We start from the raw sequence: 25,638 nt of genomic DNA, 5'->3' as shown, positions 1-25,638 counted from the left end.
AAATGTACTATATCCGTACCATCTAGTTATCTCTGGCTATTGAGCACTTGATGTGTGGCTAATGAGACTGAGGAACTGCCATTTTTCTTTTATTTCATTTTCATTCCTTTTTAAACAACCTCAAGTGGCCAGTGGCTACCTTATTGACCAGGGCAGGGCACAGAAGTCTTCTCCTTGCTTGATCAGGACCTGCTCTCCAGGGTGGTTCTGTGGGGCGCTGAGATCATCAGTCACGTCTGCTTGCAGCTTGTGGTTCTGACACTGGGCCCGCAGCCAGCTTTGCACATTTCATCTGTCTCTTTGTGGGTGGCTGGCTTCTCTGTTCCCCTCCTCCCACAAATGCTGGCTTTGGCATCCCTCTGAGCTAAATCAGTCTCTAGCCCAGCCAGGAACTGCCAGCTCAGACCTCTTGCACCCTGGGGTGCAGCACACAGCCCCCAGGAGAACGTCACAGATCTTCATCCGTGAGTGACTGGGTGATGCTGGGCAGACACACTCAGGGGCTCCCCATTTGCCCCTCTTGCCTCCTACTTCATCCCCTGGAGGCTTCTCCACCGCCAGCTGGTGCCTGGCAGACAGCACATGACACCCAACACTGTCCTCTCGGCTCTTCCTCAGAGCTGCTGTTCTGCTTACATCCATCTGTGTTGTGAGGAGAGCCATCTCAGATCCATCTGTGTTGTGAGGAGAGCCATCTCAGAGCAGCCTGGGGCCTTGAAGCTAACAAATCTCAGCCAGCCATTCCTCCAGGGTTCTCTCCAACAGTAATAATCCCAAATATTTGTGTCCTACAAGCCACCAGAATGCCCCTATTCCAATATTTCAGCTCCTGCTAGATAATTTCTTGCACTCAGCTGCCACACAGACTTTTCATAAGTCAGATATTCCAATTACTAAGACAAAAAGTACAGGGACAAAACTTAGTCCTTACTCAACAGAGACTGACTTATTCTGGCTCCAGAGACTTCAGCAGCTTGCCCAACTTCTTTGAGCCTCAGTTTTCTTATCTGTAAAATGGGTATAACAATGTCATGGGTATTCCAGCAAGTCCAAAGATAAATAAATTGCATAGGTCCTGCCCATAGTTAGACTACAGATCAGAAAAGTACATAAAGAGAGTGGTACAGGTACAGTACTGTGGGCTGGGCACCAAGAGAGTCAGCCCCCAAATAGGGGCCATTTTCCTTTTAAGTGACTTGAGATTCTAGCTATGAATACAGAGTTTCCTTTTTCCTCTTTAATGAAACACAGACTTGAAGATACAGTTAGAACAACCTGTAAAACGGAATCATTTCTCCCAAACGGCCCAGTCCTCCAGCCATGTCTAGCTCTGTTTCATCCAAAAAAAGAAAATCCTACTTATCTGAGAAAGACTCACAGTTTCTCCTCTGTTGCTGTTGCAAAACTGACCCATGTGGGCTATCCACCTCCAGGCCTCCCCCTTCAGCTTTACTAACACCTTCTCTCCACCTGGTATTCTCCACCCAGTCACCAGAATGATCTTTTGGACACATGCAATCCATAATGCAAGTTCTGTGTTATGACCCTGCCTGAACCCTCTGGGCTTCTCCTCACCGACAGGACTAAATCCACAACCCTGAGCTCAATCCACAGGGCCCTCCCAAAGTCACCTCTGTCCCAGCCACACCACCCACCTGGGAGGCCATGAACACACCACGTGCCCTCGGCCTGGCTGTTCCTCTGTGGCCTCGGGACAGCCTGCACACACATCCACTGCGGCAGTTGCCGTGTTGTCCTGTGTCATTTGTGTGTCTAGGCCCTCACATACTAGGCTCACTTAGGCACATGGAAAGGTCAGGGGAACCTGAATTTGGATGTTGGCTCTGCTACCTTCCAGCTGGGTGGCTTCGAGTCAGTTATGTAACTTCTCTGAGCTTGTTTCCTCATTTGCAATTTGGGCATCACTATATCTTCTGTGCAGAGCTGTTAGGGGGTTAACAGAATGTCATGTACTTAGTTAAATCAGCCACTAACAGCCTAGAAAGACAGTTTCATTCCTGGCACTGCAGGTACCTAGAGCCACATACACAATCGATGCTGAGTGGGACCTGTTCCCTTGAAATCCTGGCTCTGCCCCTCGCATGGACCAATAACTCATCCACCCCATACCTCCCTTTCCCTGTCTTTGAGATGGATGAACACCTCACCAGTGGAAATGGGCCACTATGAGCATGAACTGAAATAAGATGTGAAAGGGGCTGCAAGGACTGTGAAGGGCTGTGCGCGAGCAGTGTGGTGAACTCAAAGAGGACCCGCCCCCTGGGAGCTGGGCCGCGGGCCCTGGGGTTGCTGTTGGGACCATGGCTCCCTTCAGGGCCTTAAAAGGACCCCATACTCCCTGATCCCCAAGCAGTGTCCTCACCACCCAAGGGCCGTGGGAGACAGCGCCCTCCTAAGCCCTATCTATCCCCAAACAGTAGGCTCAGCTTCTGGGCACTGAGAAGTGATGCCTTTCCCTCGGGGAGTGGGGCCCACTGCCTCCCTGGGTGCAGGTCATGGAGCCCTAGACTCCCACCCGCCAGTCCCCATAGAGTTCAGGAGGGACCCACCCCCCCCGGGCACTCTCCCACTTCTGGCCTAGAGATCAGCCCCCCGCACCTCCACCGTCCATTTATTTCAGAATGTGCCGCCTTCTCCTCATGGGGGCTCAGGGGCAGCCACGCATGCCGAGTGCTCCTGGGCTCCTCTGTCCTCACTGGATTTCTTGGCCTGGAGCTCCCTGCCTGTCTCTCCAAACACCTGTCCCCAGCATTCCTGACACTTCACAACGCTACCTCACCCTCTCCCCTTGGCAGCCCACTTTCCTCCGTCTGCAACCACTTCCTCCCCTCTGTGCACCTCCTCCTCATCCTTCAAGTCTATTTCAATGGCACCTCTGCTGTGAAGCCCTCCCTGATCTTCTCTGGCCCCTCAGGACCAGCACTGTGCTTGAGGCCTGGGGTCAAGCTCTCAGTAACTGAGCCCTAAAGGGGCTGAATGGTGGTTGGACACCTAGAGAAAAATGTCAAATTCTCCCTAGCCTGGGCTCCAAACAGAACCCAACATGGACCACTGTCACTCAAGAGTAGGTTGGGCTGGGAAGTCCATCTCAGTGACACCTTCTCAGACTCAGCTGTAGGAGAAGTGGAGAAACTCAGAGCAAGTACCAAGCATGATTTCATGTCCACCACTTCTGTAGCTGTTTGAGAAGGAAAAAACAAGATTGAGAGGGGATAGTGTTAATGGAGAGCTCCCAGAGTTTTCTGGGAAGAAGCCCCTCTGCCCTGGAGCCTCCCACAGCCTCTCCACCTCCACCAAGAGTTTTCACCACCAATCTCGAGGAGACACAGGCGTACTTTCAGAAGAACAAGGAAGAGGGTGAGAGGGGGAAAGAGAGTGCTGTCCCTGTGGACAAAGCCCCAGCATGGAATGGACCCAGGACGGGGGCTCAGGAGTTCACACCACAGCAGTCCAGTGAGCAGCCTGGGGAGATCGCCTCCTTCCCCCTTCACTGCATAAGTTTATCAGCCTTGGAAGAACTGGGGTCAGAGTCAGGGCCAGCTTCACGGGGGCAGGCCCGCTGCCGCACTATGGAGCCCAAACTCTAGTAGGCCCCAAAGTTGGGTTTTAAGGCTCAGTAGCTGCCATATTGAAACTTTCACTAGCTGTTTCTTTGAATTCATGTTTTGTAAGTGAAGTCCAATGGCACAATGAAGTATGTGTCAGGGACTTGGAGTCTCGGCTCCCCTGTCTCTCTGGGACAGCCAGGTCCTGTGACCCCTTGCAACTCAAGGCCTCTCCTGACCTCCCCTCCTTGCCCCACCCCCAGCAAAGGCCTGGTCACAGGGGCAAGGAGAGTCAGGGTGGCATCTCAGGGGGGCAGATCTGGGACTGGCAGCACCACAGTGCATTCAACAAGCAACTGACAGGAGAAAGGTAAGCCTTTCGCCCATCCTTGATCCAGGTGCCTACAGAGTAGCACTGAGGTTCAGTACTCTTAGGGGTCCCTTGTCCTCCATGTTAGGGTGGCCAGTCTGTAGAAAGGGAGATGCCTGGCTGGACTTCCCCACCCTTGGCCAGGACCTAGCATATCTGTCCAGTAGCTGGCAGGAAGGGTAACCCCCATAGTAGCAGGCCTCACAGCACCTCCAAATCACAGGGCATGGCCCCCTGGGTGCCTGTGAGGGCTGCATCTGTGCCTTGATTACCCCTGTACTCAAAGGATTACAAGATTAAACAGCAAAAATGACCATGACAGGTCAAGAGAAAAACCAGAAAGAAAGGAAAATTCTAATACCTTTCAAGGCACCCCTTTTCCTGCTTTTTGAACGAGGAACCCTGTGCTTTCATTTTGCACTGGAATTCACAAAGTATGAAGCCTGTCCTAGTTAGAATTAAATGTGTATGAAGTTCTTTTTCATGTCCAAACCTCTCTCTTAGTGACTCAGCTGTGTTAGAATAGAAACTCTCAGCTACTTCTGCTCAGCAATAAAACAGATGGAAGAACTCCCAGATGGTGGCCAAGAGGTCAAGGAGGACCTGGGCACCAGCTCAGGCAGAAGGTGGTCCTTTCCCTCTCTGGCTTTGCTTACTGCTCTGACTTTTCTTGCCAAGTGAATAACGCTGATAATAAGTTCTGGCAGCAATATCAGGCCCTTTCATCCTCAAATAGGCCAACCGCAAGCTTGGAATTAGGCAGTCTCCCTGCCTCAGAGCTGCTCGTGAAAGAAGAGTAGGAACAGAGGCGGGGCAGCCACAGAGTCAAAGCACAGGGAATAAGCAGAGGCCAGTGCTGTGGAGAGGCTGCAGGGAGAAGAAAGGGGACTGTGGAGCTTAAGTCTCCACCGAAATTAGTGGTCTCCATGGGAGAAAACAGCGGCTTATACCTCCAATGGCAAGGGCTGTCAGCTGGAGGAAAGGAGAAGTCAAAACTATTGAAAGGCAAAAAGATTCAAATTTCAAATGGGCCTGATTTTAATATTTTCCCCACTCTCACAGTCTCTCTTTCTGTCCCTTGCAGAGAAAGAGTCCATACTCTGAGGATCTACCTGTTTGGGAAAACTTCCAGAAACAGGGAATCTAGATCCAGGGCAGGTTTCTCTCCTCACAGCACTTGTGGTCCTAGCAGTTTTTTGTTTTGTTTTGTTTTGTTTTTAAAAAAAAAAAAGATATGAGAATAAACCTCCCCACTGCATAAATGAAAGGCCACAGGGTCACTGTTGTGATTCATAACCTGAAAGGCAGAGAGAGGAAGAACCTGAGCAGTTTTAGAACCTGTAAAAGTTTGAATACATTTACCCAAGACAAATCACTCAGTCTGTTTCTCGATATACAAAATTTCTGAAGTGACAGCAGGCCAGTAAGGTAGTCACTCTGTTAGCAGATCTATAAGGGACACTGAAGTATCATTAGAAATGTAACTAAACAGAGAGAAATACATTGAGAGTTCCTCTGAGGGAGAGTGATGTGTAAGATTAGAAAAATTCCTTGGATGGAGAGGGCTAGTGGAAGGAGGCCTGAGGCTCTTGATTGAGTGATATAGGTGGTCAGTAAGCTGCTCTCTAAGAAAAGTTGTTTTTGATTTCTTGAGGGCTCTTCTTTTGCCACACAGAGTCTCTGAGAGGGAGCAGAATTGCTGAAGAAAATAAGGGAGAGACTAAATCCTGTCACTTGGGGCCTCTGGGCCCTTCCCACACGCTAAGTTTAGTCACTCTTCAATCTCTTAAGATCTGTTAAAACATCAGGTCCGTGTTGAGGAAGCGGTCAGAGGAGTCTAGATAATGAAAAACAGGGGTGTGCTGCAAAGACTGGGGATTATTAAGCTGGGGAGACTGAGGCCCCACAGACCTGGAGGCAACTTCTTCCTTCATTGCTCTACATCTCGATTCCTCATCTGGGTAATGAGGATATTTGGACACTTTCTTCAATGATAAATTGTCTCTAAGAGGAAAACACTGGTAGCCTTCCTGCAGAAATTTAAAAGAAAAGGATGAGTACTATCTTTATGGCTGTGTAACATTGGTCAGAGGTAGTAGTCAGTGTGATCAGAAAACAATTGAAAAGCACCAAGAATTTGAATACAAGAGGGAAAATGTTGGTCTTTCTGGAGTATCCGAAAGGTTCCATGTGAAAACTTTACCGCACATAATAACATAATTTTAGTAAAGTAGCAGGTTACTTAAAAAATTAAAAGTCAATGCCCTTATATCTATAAATAACAAAAACAGATATAATGAAAGAGAAAAATCTTACTTATGATAGCAAAAAATAAAATGAAATACCTTTAAATGAACTTAACAAGAAATGTTCAAAATCTATGAGACCACCATAAAACCCTCCTGAAAGACCCAAATGGAAAGAAATACCATGCACTGAAATATAAAGACTGGAAAGCATGAAGATGCCAGTTCTCCCTATTGATTTATAAATTTAGTGCAATTCTAATTTTTAAAATAGCATCGTTGCTTTTTTAGAGCTAGATGGGTTCATTAAAAATTTCATTTGTAAGAGGAAAAAGGCAAGAAGAGCCAAGAAGAAAAACTAAAAAAGAAGAAGAGAAAGCTCTTTCAGATAATGAAACATACTAGAAAGTCTCTATCATTAAAGTGAACAAAGGATAGAAAGGCCACTGGAACATAAGACAAAATTTAAAAGTAAGTCCCACTGCATAAGGAAATCAGTATTGATCAAGGCAGCCTTTGAAACCAAGCCTTTTCAGTGACTGGTATTCAGGAAACTGGATAGTCATAAGGAAAATAATAAAATCGGATCCATGTCTCACTATATTCTAGGATCAATTCCAAATTCATTCTATATTTAAATGTAAAAGAGGAAGCCATACAAGGCTAAATTCTTTATAACTTGGCTGTGGGGACAGTTTTTCTTGATATAATTCAAAATCTAAAAGCAAACTTATTGACCTTTTAAAATATTGATAAATTTGATTACCAAAATTTTTTAAATTTTGCATTCTCAAACAACAACATAAGCATAACTGAAAAATAAATGGCAAACTAAAAAGTAAGTATTTGCAACTTAGACTAAAAAGGGTTAATATCTCTATTATATAGACAGCATTTAAAATTTGAGGATTAAAAAAGTCAGCAATGCTCTTATTTTTAAGTGGGCTAGAGATGTGAACAGACCGTTGAAATAAAAAATTAAGAGAAAAATTTTTATAATCAATTCATTTCTTTTAACTTGAGGATAATTACTTTACAATATTTTGATGGGTTTTGCCATACATCAACATGAATCAGCCACGGGTGCACAGGTGTTCCCCCATCTTGAACTCTCCTCTCTAAAGTTAAAAGAAAATGTTTTTTAACCACATAAAAGAATGCTCAATTTCAGTCATAATAGTAAAATACAAAACATAAAACAAAACGAAAACCTACCTGAGGTACCATTTATATCTATCAGATTGGCAAAGCTCCACAAACGTGTCACTCTGTTTTGTTGGTGAAGCTCTGTGCTGTGCTGTGCTCAGTCGCTCAGTCATGTCCGTCTCTTTGTGACCCCATGGACTATAGTCCGCCAGGCTCCTCTGCCCATGAGATTTTCCTGGCAAGAATACTGAAATGTGTTGCCATTTCCTGCTCCAGGGGATCTTCCCAACCCAGGGATGGAACCTGCATCTCTACATCTCCCACATTGTCATGAGGATTCTTTACCACTGTGCCACCTGGGAAGCCCAGGTGAAGCTCTAGGGAAGTTCATACAATACTGATGGGAATACAAAATATTGCAACCACTTGTGAAGAAGAATTTGGCAATATCTATACAAATTTATATGCCTTTATGTATATTGAATTTGATCCAGCAATCCCACTTCTGACTCTCTCTCAATGACACACTGGCAAAAACATGAACAAGAAGTATGCATAAGGCTATTTATTTCAATTCTATGAATAATGGCAAAAAATTGGAAGCAACCCAACTACCTATCAGTAGGGGACTAGTTGAATAAGCTATGAATGATATATCCACAAAAGAAATGAGAAGTAACTCTGTAAACTCTTATGGAAAATCTCCAGGATATATTGTTGGGTTAAAAAGCAAGGTGGAGAGAATATGTGTGTTATTTACCACTTATCTAAGAAAGAGGAAGGAATGTGAGTACATGCATACATATTTCCTTATAATTGAAAAAAAATTTTTTTAAACATGTTTTTAAATGATCACTTATAGGAAGCAGGTAGAAGCAAAAGGAATAGACACCAGAGTTGTTTTAATATATCTTGTTGTGTGGAGATGACTTTGGGACCAGGCAAATATTTTAGAGAATTATAAAACAAAATTAAATCTTAAAGAGAAAGCTCTAAAAATGAAAAAGAAACAAATGAATTCAACTACATTTCAAATTTATGGTATAATCACACAGAGAAGAACTATTCCAAGTGACTTTTAAATCACAGTAATCCCTAGTGGGGATGCAGAAGAGTACTGCAAAAAGAATTTCAAATCATTTCAGTAATCATGTTGTTGGTTGTAGGTCAACATAAAATAAATATATACCCATTTCCTAACTCTGATCAGTGAAAAGACTTAGAAACTATGGCCAACCCAGTGGTACTGAGCATTTTTAGCCTCTGGTTTTGGTCTCTAACCACCATCTTTCACTATAAGAACAGAGGCTCCTTGGAGAAATGGCTGGATCCAGGTTTGGGGGCAATGAGTCTGAGAAACCAAGGAAACTATAAAGAACTACATTAAAAGGCTTAATAGCCAATTTGAATAAACTCCCACTAGTCAAAGATGGCTGAATACCAATAGGAATATTAACTATAGTAGATTGAAATACATCAAAATGTTTAAATCTATGCATTCAGTATTGTACTCTTCCCCTCAAAAATCCACCTTGGAGTTTTTTGAAAACTGGTAGATGATGAGAAAACTAGACGTTTTTCCTGACTTTCCTATAAGAAGAGATGAAGCATCATTTTGTAGAAGTATTACAGTCAAAAAACAAATAAAACTGTAATTATTAATTTTATTTGTATATCATAAAAGTAATTCTTAAAGCAGAATTTGAATATCACCACTTTGCAACCATAGGAAAACAATGTATCTAGGCACTAACAATCATCAAATAGCTACTAATCTCACAAAAAAAGACCAGCAGACTTGTACATTCTGATGGAGCACACAACACCTATGAAGCAGTCTTGCCAAAAAGTGAAAGAAACAAACAAAAAAGAAAATTGCAAGTGATTAAGTCTCAAGAAAGAACTACTAGTCTCAAGAAAGAACTACAGGATACACAGAGGTCAGATGAACATGTTAGCTGACACCATGGGGATGAAGTCAGTAAATCCAGACAGTAGGAAACTACAGGGCTAACCATCCAATTTTTTCAACAAGCAAAAATTACCAGGGGAAAAAGGAGAGATGGGGGGATCTATAAGCTAAAAGATATTAAATTGACATATCAACCCATTGAAATGGACTTTATTTGGACCATTATTCAAAGAAACTGTAAAAAATATATCAAACAATTGAAGAAAGAGGAACTGGATATTTGGTGCTATTGAAGAATTGCATTTACCTTTTAGATGCTATGTATTTTTAGATTTGTAGAAGTTATGTGGTTTTTTTAAATGCATGTTTATAATTTAGCAATACCATGCTGAAATATCTGAAGAAGAAATAGTATCCAGGATTTATTTAAAATAATCTGGGACAGGATGGAAATGTGAGGGGATACTAGTATAACAAAAGAAAAAAACAAAGCCATGTGTTTATAATCATACTAGTGATGGGTATATGGGGATCCATTATATCATTCTCTTTTTATATATGTTTGACATTTTCATAATAAAAATGATTGATCCGTAGGTATAACATGAAATAATGTATGTACATTGCTGGGAGCATACTTAATACCCAATTAAGTTTGTAGAATTGAATAAATGAGAAGATAGAGACATTAAGTGGGTGGTAACATAAACAACTATATTTACATGAGCGGTTCAAACCACAGACACTGCAGGAGTTTAGAGAGGAGTAGGGTACTGACTAGCCTTCAGAGGTACCCCCAAGAACTGGAGGTCAAATGTGAGGCCCAAAGAACCTGCCAGAGGGTGACCCTTCAACCCAGGCCCAGCGTGGACCACGCTGGGAGTTAGGACCAGGGGTGACCGGCTGCAGGGCAATCTGCACTTGGAGCTGACCTCCCAACTGTCAAAGAGAAGGTCTGTATTGGACATTTGTTAAAATCAGCAAAACAGGTTTTATTAATATTCAGACTACGGCAGTAGGAGAGAAAGACTTCAGTATAGAACTGAGCTCAACTCCACTGAAACAAAAGGTAGGAGGCTTTTTCAACGCTGGTGTGCTAAGGAGAACACTGAAGGAGGTTGAGGAGGGTAGTCTAGGTGATTCGGCCATCCATGTTCACTAACCGGCGCTTATCCAGAGGAGAAACACACATCTCACATCTTTATGATAGGAACAGACTGGAGCAAGGAGCCCCCCGAAATTAGCATCATACCCTCCCATGGGAACCTGGAGAGGGGGAGCTATGTCCCCAAATGTTTGCATTTCATAGAGACAGCTCCCAGGTCCTAGAGGAAACATTCTGGGTTGTAGGAGATTCATACCTCTAAAGAGTAGAGAAAAAATTTACAATTCCATGTTTCCCAAAGTAATTGTCTAAGAAAAGGTAGAGCAGGGGCCTGTTGTCAGGCTGGAACAGTAAATTCTTCGGGGAGCTTGAGCCCTCTCAGGCAGACATTTTAAGAGGGCTGGGGTCATCCTAGGGTCATGCTCTGATGCAGATGGAAGCCACGCTAGAATTTTGTCAGGTCCCCTAGTGGGGGGTGTGGGGTGTGTGTGGAGAGGTCGTGCAGTTTGCAGGTCTCCCCTCCAAGTGCCAAGCTCTCCCAGTCTGTGCCCTGCTCTCTATTCCAAGAGTGGGTGCAACACGGCACACAAAAGGCAGCCCATGAACAGTTGGGCAGTGAGGGCTGAACACAGAAGCAGGCAGTCTAAGGTTTCAAATCAGAACCCTGAAGTGAAATACCAGAAACAATCCAAATGCCCCATAAAGTTAAATAATGCAGCAGACTCCTCTGCAGTTGTAAGAAAGAAAGAAGGAAGCTTGTTTTGTCCTAATGAGAAACTATGGTGCATGCTCAGTAGCTTAGTCGTGTCTGACTCTTTGTCACTCTATGGACTGTAGCCTGCCAGGCTCCTCCGTCCATGGGATTTTCCTGGCAAAAATACTGGAGTGGGTTGCCGTTTCCTTCTCTAGGGGATATTCCCAACCCAGGGATTGAACCTGCATCTCCTGCTTGGCAGGTAGCTTCTTTACCACTGAACCACCTGTGAAACTAAACATATATATTTTTAAAAATCAAAAGGCAGACTGCAAAACCTATCTATGCTATGCTATGCTACTGTTTGCAATTAATGCAAAAGAAAGAGAGAGGGGAAGAAAGAGAGGGAGGTCCTTAAGGAAGGAAAAAGAAAGAAAGAAAGAAGGGGAGGGAGGAAGGAAAGAAGGGAAGGAGAGAGGGAGAGAGGAAGGAAGGTAGGAGTGCAGCCTGGAAGCACACAAAGTGGTGGCAATGGGTGCTTCTAGTGTGGAGCTGGGTGACTGGAGACACAGGTAGGAGCAGGCTTACTCTGGGCTCTTGTACCAGTTGAATGATTTATCTTAAAAGAAAATAAAGTTATAAATAAAACTCCCCAATGACTTGGGGTGAGTTCCAGTCAGGTCCAGGGCTGGTGAAGCCCCCACAGCCTCAGAGAAGTACCAAACCAGGTGTGAGGGAAGAATACTTTTCTCAACAGCCTCCTCTCAAAATAAAACCCCAAGAGCAATAGGAAAGACCCTCTACTGACCTACACTCTCCAGAAGAACTAAATTAAAACAATCCAGGCAAGTGCCAAGGACAAATGTGGTGCCTCTTTCCAGGGAGTTATTGAAAAAATGGTTGAACCCAGCAGAATATAATCCATGCCCCCCACTTCCTCAAAAGGTTTATGCTGATCTACCAAAGTTGAGGACTCAGTTTAGGAAAAAAAATCTAATTTATCGTTGTCTGGCTGGAGAAAAGCACATAAAGACCCATTTACCTGGTTGTAAACGAGATGGTAGAGCAGAGTGTCACAAATACATTATTTAGCAGAAATGAGAAGTTATGTCAGCCATTATCAGTAAGTAACAAAAAGTAGTGTGCACAGAGTGGAAAACGCCATCACAAAACCAACCTGCTGTTGGAAAACAACTGACAGTTTTTATTTATCTATTTTAGGGACCAATGAACAACCATCTAAATAATTCTTAGGGGAAACATGGAGAGAGGAGTAAAGTTAAAAAAGGCCCCTCTCTCAGCAGACGCTGGGGAAAGTTTCACCCGAGGCAAAGAACCCTCACCGCCCACACCTGCTGATGCTGTGTCCCCCAGCACCAAGGACCAGAGGCCCCTCCCCCAGCAGCCAGGCCCCGCCCTCCCTTGCCCTCCCTGGCTGACCAGAGTATGTCCAGGCCTCACCCCCAGCCTTTAATTGTGTTATTTCTTCATCATCTCTGACCACTTCAGGTAAGGGCCCACTGTTCAGGCCTGCTCCCTGCTAACTCTGAGGAGGAAGGTTATCTGATAAATGAATTGATTGTTACCTGGGGAGGGATGTGACTCTTAACTTACTAGCGCTGGTTTATGCTCATAATAAAGGTGGAAAGGCTCTTTGCTCATGGGAGGCTGTGAAGTGTGAATGAGACAAGAAAGACAAGTTCCTGGCCTGTCCCCAGGAGCACTGCCTGCAGAATGAATTGCACCTGCTGGGATTTTAGCTCGCAGAGGCACCTGGCCACTCACCCAGGGCCAGCCAGGCCAGGCCTTCACTGCAGGGAGCACCCCAGGGCAACCCCCACTTGCCAGGTAGTTCACCCAGGTCCAGCTGCCCTCTGGAGCAGCCATTAGGGCCCTGGGAGTTCTGTATGATTCCCTCCCAAGAATCCTGCTCTCTGATAAAACCCATGGAGATGAACTGTGTGCATGTCACTATGCATCGCCCAAGTAGTACCTTCATGTTAGCATAACACCTGCAGATATTAACAGGAACTTTTATTCACTGTCTCAATGGATTCTCTCAACAGTGTCTGTGTCTCCCAGAAAGATGGAGGTATGCCCACTTGATCAGTCTGCCACGGCTGCCATAGAAAATAACCACAGACTGGGTGATACAGGGGGGCATAAACAACAGAAACTTGTTTTCTCACAGTACTGCAGGGTGGAAGTCTGAGGTCAAGGTGTCTGCAGGACTGTTCCCTCTGAAGCCTCACTCCTTGCCTGACAGGTGGCCGTCTTCTCCCTGTGTCTTCACATGGTCTTCCCTCTATCAGTTCAGTTCAGCTGCTCAGTCATCTCCGACTCTTTGTGACCCCATGAATCACAGCACGCCAGGCCTCCCTGTCCATCACCAACTCCCTGAGTCCACCCAAACCCATGTCCATCGAGTCGGTGATGCCATCCAGCCATCTCATCCTCTGTCGTCCCCTTCTCTTCCCGCCCCTAAGCCTTCCCAGCATCAGGGTCTTTTCCAGTGAGTCAACTCTTCACATAAGGTAACCAAAGTATTGGAGCTTCAGCTTCAACATCAGTACTTCCAATGAACACCCAGGACTGATCTCTTTTAGGATGGACTGGTTGGATCTCCTTGCAGTCCAAGAGACTCTCAAGAGTCTTCTCCAACACCACAGTTCAAAAGCATCAGTTCTTCGGCACTCAGCATTCTTTATAGTCCAACTCTCACAGCCATACGTTACTACTGGAAAAACCATAGCCTTGACTAGATGGACCTTTGTTGGTAAAGTAATGCCTCTGCTTCTTAATATGCTGTCTAGGGTGGTCATAACTTTCCTTCCAAGCAATAAGCGTCTTCTAATTTCATGGCTGCAATCACCATCTGCAGTGATTCTGGAGCCCAAGAAAATAAAGTCTGACCCTGTTTCCCCATCCATTTCCCATGAAGTGATGGGACCAGATGCCATGATATTAGTTTTCTGAATGTTGAGCTTTAAGCCAACTTTTTCACTCTCTTCTTTCACTTTCATCAAGAGGCTCTTTAGTTCTTCTTCACTTTCTGCCATAAGGGTAGTGTCATCTGCATATCTGAGGTTATTGATATTTCTCCCAGCAATCTTGATTCCAGCTTGTGTTTCTTCCAGCCCAGCGTTTCTCATGATGTACTCTGCATAGAAGTTAAATAAGCAGGATGACAATATACAGCCTTGACAGACTCCTTTTCCTATTTGGAACCAGTCTGTTGTTCCATGTCCAGTTCTAACTGTTGCTTCCTGACCTGCATACAGGTCTCTCAAGAGGCAGGTCAGATGGTCTGGTATTCCCATCTCTTTCAGAATTTTCCACAGTTTATTGTGATCTACACAGTCAAAGGCTTTGGCATAGTCAATAAAGCAGAAATAGATGTTTTTCTGGAACTCTCTTGCTTTTTCGATGATCCAGTGGATGTTGGCAATTTGATCTCTGGTTCCTCTGCCTTTTCTAAAACTAGCTTGAACATCTGGAAGTTCACAGTTCACGTATTGCTGAAGTCAATACGTGAGAATTGGAGAATTTTAAGCATTGTTTTACTAGCATGTGAGATGAGTGCAATTGTGCGATAGTGCGAGCATTCTTTGGCTTTGCCTTTCTTTGAGATTGGAATAAAAACTGACCTTCTCCAGTCCTGTGGCCACTGCTGAGTTTTCCAGATTTGCTGGCATATCGAGTGCAGCACTTTTACAGCATCATCTTTCAGGATTTGAAATAGCTCAACTGGAATTCCATCATCTCCACTAGCTTTGTTCGTAGTGATGCTTTCTAAGGCCCACTTGACTTCACATTCCAGGATGTCTGGCTCTAGGTGAGTGATCACACCATTGTGATTATCTGGGTCGTGAAGATCTTTTTTGTACAGTTCTTCTGTGTATTCTTGCCACCTCTTCTTAATATCTTCTGCTTCTGTTAGGTCCATACCATTTCTGTCCTTTATCGAGCCTATCTTTGCATGAAATATTCCTTTGGTATCTCTAATTTTCTTGAACAGATCTCTAGTCTTTCCCGTTCTGTTGTTTTCCTCTATTTCTTTGCATTGATCACTGAGGAAGACTTTCTTATCTCTCCTTGCTATTCTTTGGAACTCTGCATTCAGATGGGAATATCTTTCCTTTTCTCCTTTGCTTATCGCTTCTCTTCTCTTCCCAGCTATCTGTAAGGCCTCCTCAGACAGCCATTTTGCTTTTTTGCATTTCTTTTCCCTGGGGATTGTCTTGATCCCTGTCTCCTGTAGGATGTCACAAACCTCTATCCATAGTTCATCAGGCACTCTGTCTATCAGATCTAGTCCCTTAAATCTATTTGTCACTTCTACTGTATACTCATAAGGGATTTGATCTAGGTCATACCTGAATGGCCTAGTGGTTTTCCCTACTTTCTTCAACTTAAGTCTGAATTCGGCAATAAAGAGTTCATGATCTGAGCCACAGTCTGCTCCCGGTCTTGTTTTTGCTGACTGTATAGAGCTTCTCCACCTTTGGCTGCAAAGAATATAATCAATCTGATTTCGGTGTCGACCATCTGGTGATGTCCACGTATAGAGTCTTCTCTTGTGTTGTTGGAAGAGGGCGTTTGCTATGACCAATGCGTTCTCTTGGCAAAACTCTATTAGCCTTTGCCCTGCTTCATTCTGTACTCCAAGGCCAAATTTCCCTGTTACTCCAGGTGTTTCCTGACTTCCTACTTTTGCATTCCAGTCCCCTATAAGGAAGAGGACATCTTTTTGGGGTGTTAGTTCTAAAAGGTCTTGTAGGTCTTCACAGAACTGTTCAACTTCAGCTTCTTCAGCGTTACTGGTTGGGGCATAGGCTTGGATTACCATGATATTGAATGGTTTGCCTTGGAAACAAACAGATCATTCTGTCGTTTTTGAGATTGCATCCAAGTACTGCATTTCAGACTCTTTTGTTGACCACGATCTTGTTCCCTCTATACCTGTGTCCAAATTTCCTCTTCCTATAAGGACTCACTTATATCAGACTAGCGCCACCTCATTTGAACTTAATCACCTCTTTAAAAGCCCTTTTCAAATGCAGTCATATTGTGAGGTGCTAGGAGTTGGGACTTCAACATGCACATTGGAGAGGGGGATGCAATTCAGGCCATTAACACCCACTTTATAGACAAAGAAACTGAGGCCCACAGAGATGAAGTCTCTCCTTGAGCTGGTGTCCTAGTCAGGACCAACTCAGTGTTGCCTGCCCCCCAAAACTTATGAAAAGCCTCCTATTAAACTCATTTAAAAGACCGCAGGGCCTTCCCTGGTGGTCCAGTGGTTAAGATTTCGCCTTCCAATACATGGGGTGCAGGTTCGATCCCTGATTGGGGAGCTAAGATCCCACAGGCCTCACAGCCAAAAAGCCAAAACATGAGACAGAAGAAATAGTGTAACAAATTAAATAAAGACTTTAAAAAAAGAGAATAAATAAATAAGAGACCCCAGACCCTGAAGGGTAAACGGGCCAGTGATCCCCTGAGTGCCCACTGTTTGATAAAATAGAGTCATAGTCAGTGAGAGCCCTTCTCTGAGAGGAGATTAAACTCTGAGATATGCCTCCTTTTTCTCTGCTTTTCTGCCTCTTCTAATTTGGGAGGAACTGCCAGAAACAGTGATTGATCCTTACCAAGCTCGCTCTAACTGGAACGAACTGCTTTTGCGAGGACGCGTGAGGCTGGGCACCTTCCATCTGTCAGGCCGCTCAGTACTGGGACTTGAAAGTTTAATAGCTTGGCTGTCGGGGAATGGTGCGGCCCCCCAGGGATTTCTATTTTTCTTCTTCAGTGATTTTTTAATGCTTAGAAAAATGTGCTGAGCAGTTGGCCCTGAAGGCAGAACCTCTTTATCTGAATGGAGCTGAGGAGTTCCGGGGGGGAGCCTGTGGGGGAGGAGAGAGGGGTGCTCCTTGGAAAACGCTCTCCTACATCAGAGGTTTCCACAGACTGCAGAGGTGGAGCCACAGTCCGCTGCAGGGTTGATGGCCGCCACCACACCTAGGTCCACGGGGCCCCTTGAAGTGCTGAGAGTTCTTCCTGGGAGGCGAGAGGCCACGCCCAGTGGGAGGAGCCCCCTTTGCTGACCCCCAAGGACAGTGAGGGAGTAGGGCGGGCGCCAGTTTCTGCCAGGCCGACCACTAAGAGTACACAGGTAGGGGGACAAAGTCAGGTGTATCACCTGCTGAAGCAGGAGAGAAACACTCTGAGGGAACCTGGGACATCTCAGGAAGAGGGATTGCAAGGAGCTTGTTGTGAGGTGTAGGCTTGTCCTGGGCAATTTAGGGGAAGTTAAGAGTAAGGACTTGTTCTGCGTTTAATGCTGTCAGGAACCAGGGGCTTTTGGATGATGGGGTAGCTTACAGTTTGGACCCAGTGGACAGGGTGCAGCAGGCCCAGAGCTGTTGTGAGTAAACAGCAGTCCCTCACAGCACTGGCTGGAAGGCGCCCATTGAGTTTGTGTGGTTGTAGAGCATTGACCTTGCCTCTTGGTTCAGATGCAACCATGCGGAGGCCTTGTCCCTGTCCCCTCCCACTAGGATCACAGAGCAACACTCCGGTCGTCGCTGATACACTGTGAAGGTCTGTATGCAGGTGACCGTACCATGGCCCAGCTGTTAACTGCAGCTGCCTGCTGTCAGGGCCAGAATTTTATATCCTCCTCCCAACTAGGCCTCCTGAGTGGCCTGACCTCAGTTGGGGAAGAGGGGCTTGGAGACAGAGCTGGCAAGTCAAGGTCTCTGCCTCACATGTCGCTACGCAGGGCTCTCAAGGCCGGGCTGAGGTGTGGTTTCTTTGGGAGGCAGGACTCTGACCTCAGAAATGCTGGGGCCCCACACTCCTGCCTGTCTCACCTTCTCCCCCCAGGAATCAGTCATGCACCTCCCTGTAAATGAGGTGGAACAGAGTGACAGAGACCAGGCCCGACTTTGTCCTTCCCTAGTATGAGGCCCTTATCTCAATTTGAGGGGGGATAGAAGCTTCCAAAAGTCAGGAACTTGACCTCTCTACTCCCTGATCTTTCTCTGGCACCTGAGACAGTGCCTGGCACATAGTAGATACACAATGAATATTGATTAAATCGACAGAGAGACATGACCCACAAAGTAACTACTTAATAAGAGGTTTTCTATTATATTTGTTTGCTGGCTGCCATAACAAAGCACCACAAAGAGGGTGGCTTAAACAACAGAAATGGACTCTCTCCCACTTCTGGGGGCTGGAGTTGGAAATCTAGGTGTCAGTGGAGTTGGTTCCTCCTGAGGGCTCTGAGGGAGGATCTGTTCCAGGTCTTCTTCTACCTTCTGGTGGTAGCCTGCCATCCTTGACCTTCCTTGGCTTGTAGATATATTATTTCAGTCTCTAACTTCCTTTTCCCTGTGTTTCTATATCTAATATTCCCTCTTATAAGGACACCAAGTCACACTGGCCTAGGGTCCACCCTAATGACCTCATCTTAACTTGAGTGCATCTGTAAAAACCTTATATTTCCAAATAAGGTTGCATTTACAGGTACTTCAGCATATCTTTGGCTGGTACACAGTTCAACCCATAACATCAGCTATTGTTTTTATCACATTACAGTCCTGATTTCCAACATTTTATCCTGTTTCCTCAAATGTCATTTAAAGTTTCCAGAAATGCCAATATTTCTGCACCTAATTCACTTCACCCTCACTTCCTTTTGCACATGAAATCAGATCCCAAATCTGTGTTGTGTATGAGACCACACACATGGTACAGAAAACCCAGGAGAGTACTATTTATATATCAGAAACACAGTAAATGTCACTAAGTTGCTGTATGATCTTGGACAAGTTATTCCACATCTCTGAACCTCAGTTTCCTCAACTGTTAAATGAGATTGGGTCAAATTGACATCTTGCAGACACACAGGTAATAGATCAGATTCCATTCATATCACTTCACTCCATGGACACGAAGACACCAAGTACAGGAGACTCTCATGTCTGTCTTCACTTCAGGGCCAGCGGGCTGTGTGCCCTGCGGCAAACCCATTTCACTCTGAGCTTCCTCACTTACAACATGAGAGGGTGAAATTCTCTGATCTCCCAAGCCTTGGCCCTAGGCCTTCTGTCACTGTTCCTCATTATCCCCAAGCCATGGAGGACGCCTAAGAGAAGAAACCACCCTCCCCCTCCCATGAGCCTGGTTCCCTAATCTTTCGTGGCTCTGCTAGTTGGCCCGCTGGGATAGGACTGTTCAGTATATGTTGGCCACCTCCTTCATTTTCAAGGGTCAAGTGGTGCCTGTGCTCCAGTATTGATGAATCAGTTTTATTGGGCGCCCCCCCCCACACACACACACCTGCCAGAATGTACTGAAGTTCTTGCTAACTGGCAGTGAGGGGAGAAATTGGCTTACTGAGAGAGCACAGAGCCCACACCTGATCCATGACCACAAAAACTCAGATTAAATGTAACCAATAGACACCTGGAATTTCCAGCTTGAACACCCCCCAGCATCATGCCTGACCTAAAGGTGGTCCCGGATACAAGTGAATATTTTTCCTGTTCTCAGACAGATGGGAATCATGCTCTCATGGGCCATTGCTGTCATTCATCCCCAAGAGCAGAGGTTTAGTACAACAGGTCCTGAATCTAACCCCTGGGACAATGCCAGGCACAGAGAGAGCAGAGGAGAGAGGGCAGGAGGACAGAAGGAGGCAGTGCCTCACAGTGATTCATGGTACTAGCTACATAGTCCAAAAAGAACTGCATTCAAATTTGACTTTGCAATTGACTGGACTTGTGATGGAAAACAAATTTATTGGCCTCTCTGAATTTCAACACATTCTCATCTGTAAAATGTGGATAATAATGTATACCCTACAGGATTGTCATGGGAATTAAATAATTCACTTAAAGCATTTAGCTTAGTGTCTAGCCAGGCATGTGCTCAATTAACTGTAGTGGTAGTTTATGTCATTGTATGTAGTGGTTAAAATGATAATAACTGCTTAGATTGCAAGGCCTTCCTATTACCATCTGCTCAGGCAACTCTTCAGTACCGCAGGGTGAAGGAATTAGCAGTTGCACAGGGGCAATCAGAGAGGGGTATCTTTTATGTTAGTTCTAGAAGGTCTTTAGGTCTTCATAGAACCATTCAGCTTCAGCTTCTTCACCATTACTGGTCGGGGCACAGACTTGGATTACTGTGATATTGAATGGTTTGCCTTGGAAATGAACAGAGTTCACTCTGTCATTTTTGAGATTGTACCCAAGAACTGCATTTCAGACTCTTTTGTTGACTATGAGGGCTACTCCATTTCTTCTAAGGGATTCTTGCCCAAGTAGTAGATATAATGGCTATCTGAGTTAAATTCACCCATTCCAGTCCATTTTAGTTCACCAATTCCTAAAATGTTGATGTTCACTCTTGCCATCTCCTGTTTGACCACTTCCAATTTACCTTGATTTATGGAGCTAACATTCCAGGTTTCTATGCAATATTGCTCTTTATAGCATCAGACTTTGCTTAAATCAGTAGTTACGTTCACAACTGGGCAAAAGTAGGAGGTCAAGAGATACCTGGAGTAACGGGCAAATTTGGCCTTGGAGTACAAAATGAAGCAAGTCAAAGGTTAACAGTTTTGCCAAAAGAATGCACTGGTCATAGCAAACACCCTCTTTCAACAACACAAGAGAAGATTGTACACATGGACATCACCAGATGCTGCTTCTGCTGCTGCTGCTAAGGTGCTTCACTCGTGTCCGACTCTGTGCGACCCCATAGACGGCAGCCCACCAGGCTCCCCAGTCCCTGGGATTCTCCAGGCAAGAACACTGCAGTGGGTTGCCATTTCCTTCTCCAATGCATGAAAGTGAAAAGTGAAAGTGAAGTCACTCAGTCATGTCCGACTCTTAGCGACCCCATGGACTGTAGCCTACCAAGCTCCTCTGTCCATGGGATTTTCCAGGCAAGAGTACCGGAGTGGGTTGCCATTGCCTTCTCCATCACCAGATGGTCAGTACCGAAATCAGATTGATTATATTCTTTGCAGCCAAAGAAGGAGAAGTTAGAAAAAACAAGACCAGGAGCTGACTATGGCTCAAATCATGAACTCCTTATTGCCAAATTCAGACTTAAATTGAAGAAAGTAGGGAAAACCACTAGGCCATTGAGGTATGACCCAAAACAAACCCTTATGACTACACAGTGGAAGTGACAAATAGATTCAAGGGATTATAGCTGATAGACAGAGTGCCTGAAGAACTATGGATGGAAGTTCGTGACATTGTATAGGAGGCAGTGATCAAGACCATTCACAAGAAAAAGAAATGCAAAAAGGCAAAATGGTTGTCTGAGGAGGCCTTACAAATAGCTGAGTAAAGAAGAGAAGCTAAAGGCAAAGGAGAAAAGGAAAGGTATACCCATTTGAATGCAGGGTTCCAAAGAATAGCAAGGAGAGGTAAGAAAGCCTTCCTCAGTGATCAATGCAAAGAAATAGAGGAAAACAATAGAATGGGAAAAACTAGAGATCTCTTCAAGAAAATGAGAGATACCAAGGGAACATTACATGCAAAGATGGGCTCAATAAAGGACAGAAACCATATGCACCTAACAGAAGCAGAAGATATTAAGAAGAGGTGACAAGAATACACAGAAGAACTGTACAAAAAAGATCTTCATGACCCAAATAACCACGCTGGTGTGATCACTCACCTAGAGCCAGACATGCTGGAATGTGAAGTCAAGTGGGCCTTAGGAAGCATCACTATGAACAAAGCTAGTGGAGGTGACGGAATTCCAGTTGAGCTATTTCAAATCCTAAAAGATGATGGCATGAAAGTGCTGCATTCAATATGCCAGCAAATTTGGAAAACTCAGCAGTGGCCACACAACTGGAAAAGGTCAGTTTTCATTCCAATTCCAAAGAAAGGTAATGGCAAAGAATTTACAAACTACCACACAATTACACTCATCTCACACGCTAGCAAGGAATGCTCAAAATTCTCCAAGCCAGGCTTCAACAGTACATGAACTGTGAAATTCCACATGTTCAAGCTGGATTTAGAAAAGGCAGAGGGACTAGAGATCAAATTGCCAACATTTGTGGGGTCATCGGAAAAGCAAGAAAGTTCTGGGAAAACATCTACTTCTGCTTTATTGACTACACCAAAGCCCTTGACTGTGTGGATCACAACAAACTGTGGAAAATTCTTAAAGAGATGGGAATACCAGACCACCTGATCTGCCCCCTGAAAAATCTGTATGCAGGTCAAGAAGCACCACTTAGAGCTGGACATGGAACAACAGACTGGTTCCAAATCGGGAAAGGAGTACGTCAAGGCTGCATACTGTCACCCTGCTTATTTAACTTATATGCAGAGTCAGTTCAGTTCAGTTCAGTCGCTCAGTCGTGTCCGACTCTTTGCGACCCCATGAATTGCAGCACGCCAGGCCTCTCTGTCCATCACCAACTCCCAGAGTCTACCCAAACCCATGTCCATCGAGTCGGTGATGCCATCCAACCATCTCATCCTCTGTCGTCCCCTTCTCCTCCCGCCCTCAATCCTACCCAGCATTAGGGTCTTTTCCAATGAGTCAACCCTTCGCATGAGGTGCCCAAAGTATTGGAGTTTCAGCTTCAACATCAGACCTTCCAATGAACACCCAGGATTGATCTTTTTTAGGATGCAGAGTACATCACGTGAAACACCGAGCTGGATGAAGCACAAGCTGTAATCAAGATTGCTGGGAGAAACATCAATAACCTCAGATATGCAGATGACACCACCCTTATGGCAGAAAGGGAAGAGGAACTGAAGAGCCTCTTGATGAAAGTGAAAAAGGACAGTGAAAAAGTTGGCTTAAAACTCAATATTCAGAAAACTAAGATCATGGCATCCAGACCCATCACTTCATGGCAAATAGATGGGGAAACAACGGAAACAGTGACAGACTTTATTTGGGGGGGCTCAAAAATCACTGCAGATGGTGACTGCAGCCATGAAATTAAAAGATCCTTGCTCCTTGGAAGAAAAGCTATGACCAACCTAGACACTACATTAAAAAGCAGAGACATTACTTTGCCGACAAAGGTCGGTCTAGTCAAAAAACTATGGTTTTTCCAGTAGTCATGTATGGATGTGAGAGTTGGACTATAAAGAAAGCTGAGTGCCAAAAAATCGATGCTTCTGATCTGTGGTGTTGGAGAAGACTCTTGAGAGTCTCTTGGACTGTAAGGAGATCCAATCAGTCAATCCTAAAGGAAATCAGTCCTGAATATTCATTGGAAGGACTGATGCTGAAACGGAAACTCCAATCCTTTGGCGATGCTGGGAAAGACTGAAGGCAAAAGGAGAAGGGGAAGACAGAGGATGAGATGGTTGATGGCATCACCGACTGGATGGACATGAATCTGAGCAAGTTCTGGGAGTTGGTGATGGACAAGGAAGCCTGGAGTGCGGCAGTCCATGGGGTCGCAACGAGTGGACACAACTGAGCGACTGAACTGAACTGAATCAGAGATGTACCCTTGGTGTTTGAAAAGCATCTCACTATGTGATAGAAATCCAACAGTAGTCTCCGGGCCAAATAGGAGCGGCCAGGGACTCCCTTGTAGGCGGGGCGGGGGGGCGGAGGGCCGGCGGGGTCCCAGGCGGCTGTCTTTGACCAGATTACCTTGGTACGTGGCGCCATCTTCTGGCTCCTCTAGGAACTGGCTTGAACTCCTAGTTACCCAGCTGCAAAATCTGATTTGTGCCAAGTTCTGGATGACTATAATCATCCCTTCATTGCTAGAGCCACCCTGATCCAGACAGGCCAGCCACACACTTCATACCGCCCCTCAGTCAGTCCATTCATGTCAGCATTTCCATGACAGCTTCCAATTTCCTGAGGATTATAAATCAACCATAAAATTGCACTTTGCCCTGAGACTTTGCATATTATTATCCAGCAAGTCTGTTCTTATTCTCTCTTGCTTCCATTTGTGGTGGGAGAAACCACCCCCTCCTTTTCTCTTTCAGTCGCATATTCTGTGACTTTGTGTTTTAGGTGAGAGCTTGAGTTTGTAGTAGGGGTCCTGAGTCCCACCTGGTCTCAGCTCATCAAAGACTTTGCCTGGGTCCCCAGTCTCTCCACATTCATTTTCTCATCTACAAAAGGAGAGACATAATTACACCTGGCATCATGGCCCCAACTCTTTTGAAACTGAAGGAGAATAATATGAGTGGGGAAAATGTCCTGTCAGTGTCAGAGATTAGGCTGCTGTTCCTCAGCCTGCGGGTGTAATTAGTGTCACATGTAAGTACAGAATCTTAGTGATAATGGCGTGTGCTGGCCCCACCCCTTTCCTCAGCAGCAAGCTCCACAGTGTAACCCTTGTCATGGTGGCTGCTGTGGAGCTGGCACAGAACTCATTTTTGTTCTGTTCATTCATCAGGCATTGGTGGGTCTACTCTGCACCAGGTACTATGGAATTCAGATACTAAAGGGTCAAAATTCTTGGTCTCTAGGACCTGGGAGCCAAGAGGGATGAGGAGTGAATAAATGCATTTACACATTGTTGAGAGCCTGCCGTGTGCCAAAGCATCGTGCAGGGTGTGTGATAGACGTCAAGTGTGTGTTAAACAGGAGGGCCTCGTGAGGTCCACTTACAAAAGCAGCTTTGGTTTGACGGGGACCTCTTCCAAAGTCCCTTTCAATGTATTCAGTGGGAGGTAAATGCTGTCTCCTGCCCCTTGTTGAAAACATGGATGGTCTCAGGATTTTTCTGATCACTTTTATAGGTAATTAAAAATTCCATGCTTATTTTAAGTCCCAAAACACTGTCTCAATCCAGTAAACAGCATGACTGGTCAATATGTTATTCAACCCATGGACCCATGTTTTCCCTCCTCCCAGGTGGGCATCCCCGTGGCCCCGCCCCGCCCTCCCCGCTGCTGTTTCTAATGCAGTCAGTGTGTAAGCAGGAAGGAAGGAGAGGAAAGGAAGGCAGAAAGGTTCTTCCTTGAGAGACACTGTTGTAAGATGGCTTCACAACGTCTGGGTGTCGCTGGAGTTCAAACCAGGTTTCTTCTGAGGACTTTTCTTAGCTGTTCTAAGACACCCCTCTCCCTCTGCAGGACAAGCTGCAGGGAGAGGCCTCTCCTCTGCTGGTGACCCCCACGACAACTCCACCCCCAAAGGTGCCCTCTGGTAAACCCCTCTCAGTGGAGCCCAGGCTGCCACACCTGTCGCAGGTTCTGCCTTTGCTGCTGGGGCAGGTGCACCTCCGGGCATTGAAAGAGGAGTGAGCAGCTTCCCTGCCTGGGCTCAGACGATTTAACATTCTGTTACACAGGCACCTCGTTTAGTCCTCTTGCTACTCTCAGGAGAAAGTTTCCTTATTCCCGTTCTACAAACAGGGGCTTTTAGAGCATCACACATCCCCAGGTGACAAAGACAGAGTTTGAAGTCCTGTCTCTCCAATCAAGGCCATGGTTCTCTCATAAGTCCTTGCTATGGTCACTAAAGAGTGAAGGGACCAGCCATCATACCTCTCTGTGCCTTGGTTCTTCATCTTGCATGATCTCCGAGATCCCTTTGTATTCTAAAACTGCATCCTGAAATG

General features: G+C 45.2%; 1 protein-coding gene and 1 long non-coding RNA gene across 3 annotated transcripts in view; one reads left to right on the top strand and one right to left on the bottom strand.

Annotated features, from left to right (window-relative positions):
- BFSP2 (beaded filament structural protein 2) overlaps positions 1-25,638 on the top strand; it is a 74,184-nt gene that overhangs the window by 1,249 nt on the left and 47,297 nt on the right. The window lies entirely within an intron of this gene.
- LOC145526722 (uncharacterized) lies at positions 82-25,638 on the bottom strand. 2 transcript variants are annotated; one of them, XR_014069123.1, is made up of 4 exons: positions 25,565-25,638; positions 7,398-7,563; positions 7,245-7,300; positions 82-1,007 (listed from the first exon to the last, which is right to left on the bottom strand). It is a non-coding gene; the product is annotated as an uncharacterized LOC145526722 (long non-coding RNA). The 2 variants fall into 2 exon arrangements; XR_014069122.1 differs by lacking the exon at positions 25,565-25,638 and adding an exon at positions 23,706-23,765 and having other exon boundaries at positions 7,215-7,300.

The sequence above is a fragment of the Giraffa tippelskirchi genome, chromosome 2 (genome assembly GCF_054371585.1).
Source record: "Giraffa tippelskirchi isolate mGirTip1 chromosome 2, T2T-mGirTip1v1.2.pri, whole genome shotgun sequence".
NCBI classification, from domain to species: domain Eukaryota; kingdom Metazoa; phylum Chordata; class Mammalia; order Artiodactyla; family Giraffidae; genus Giraffa; species Giraffa tippelskirchi.
Note: the sequence above shows the minus strand (reverse complement) of the source record. Positions and strands in the feature narration are given on the sequence as shown.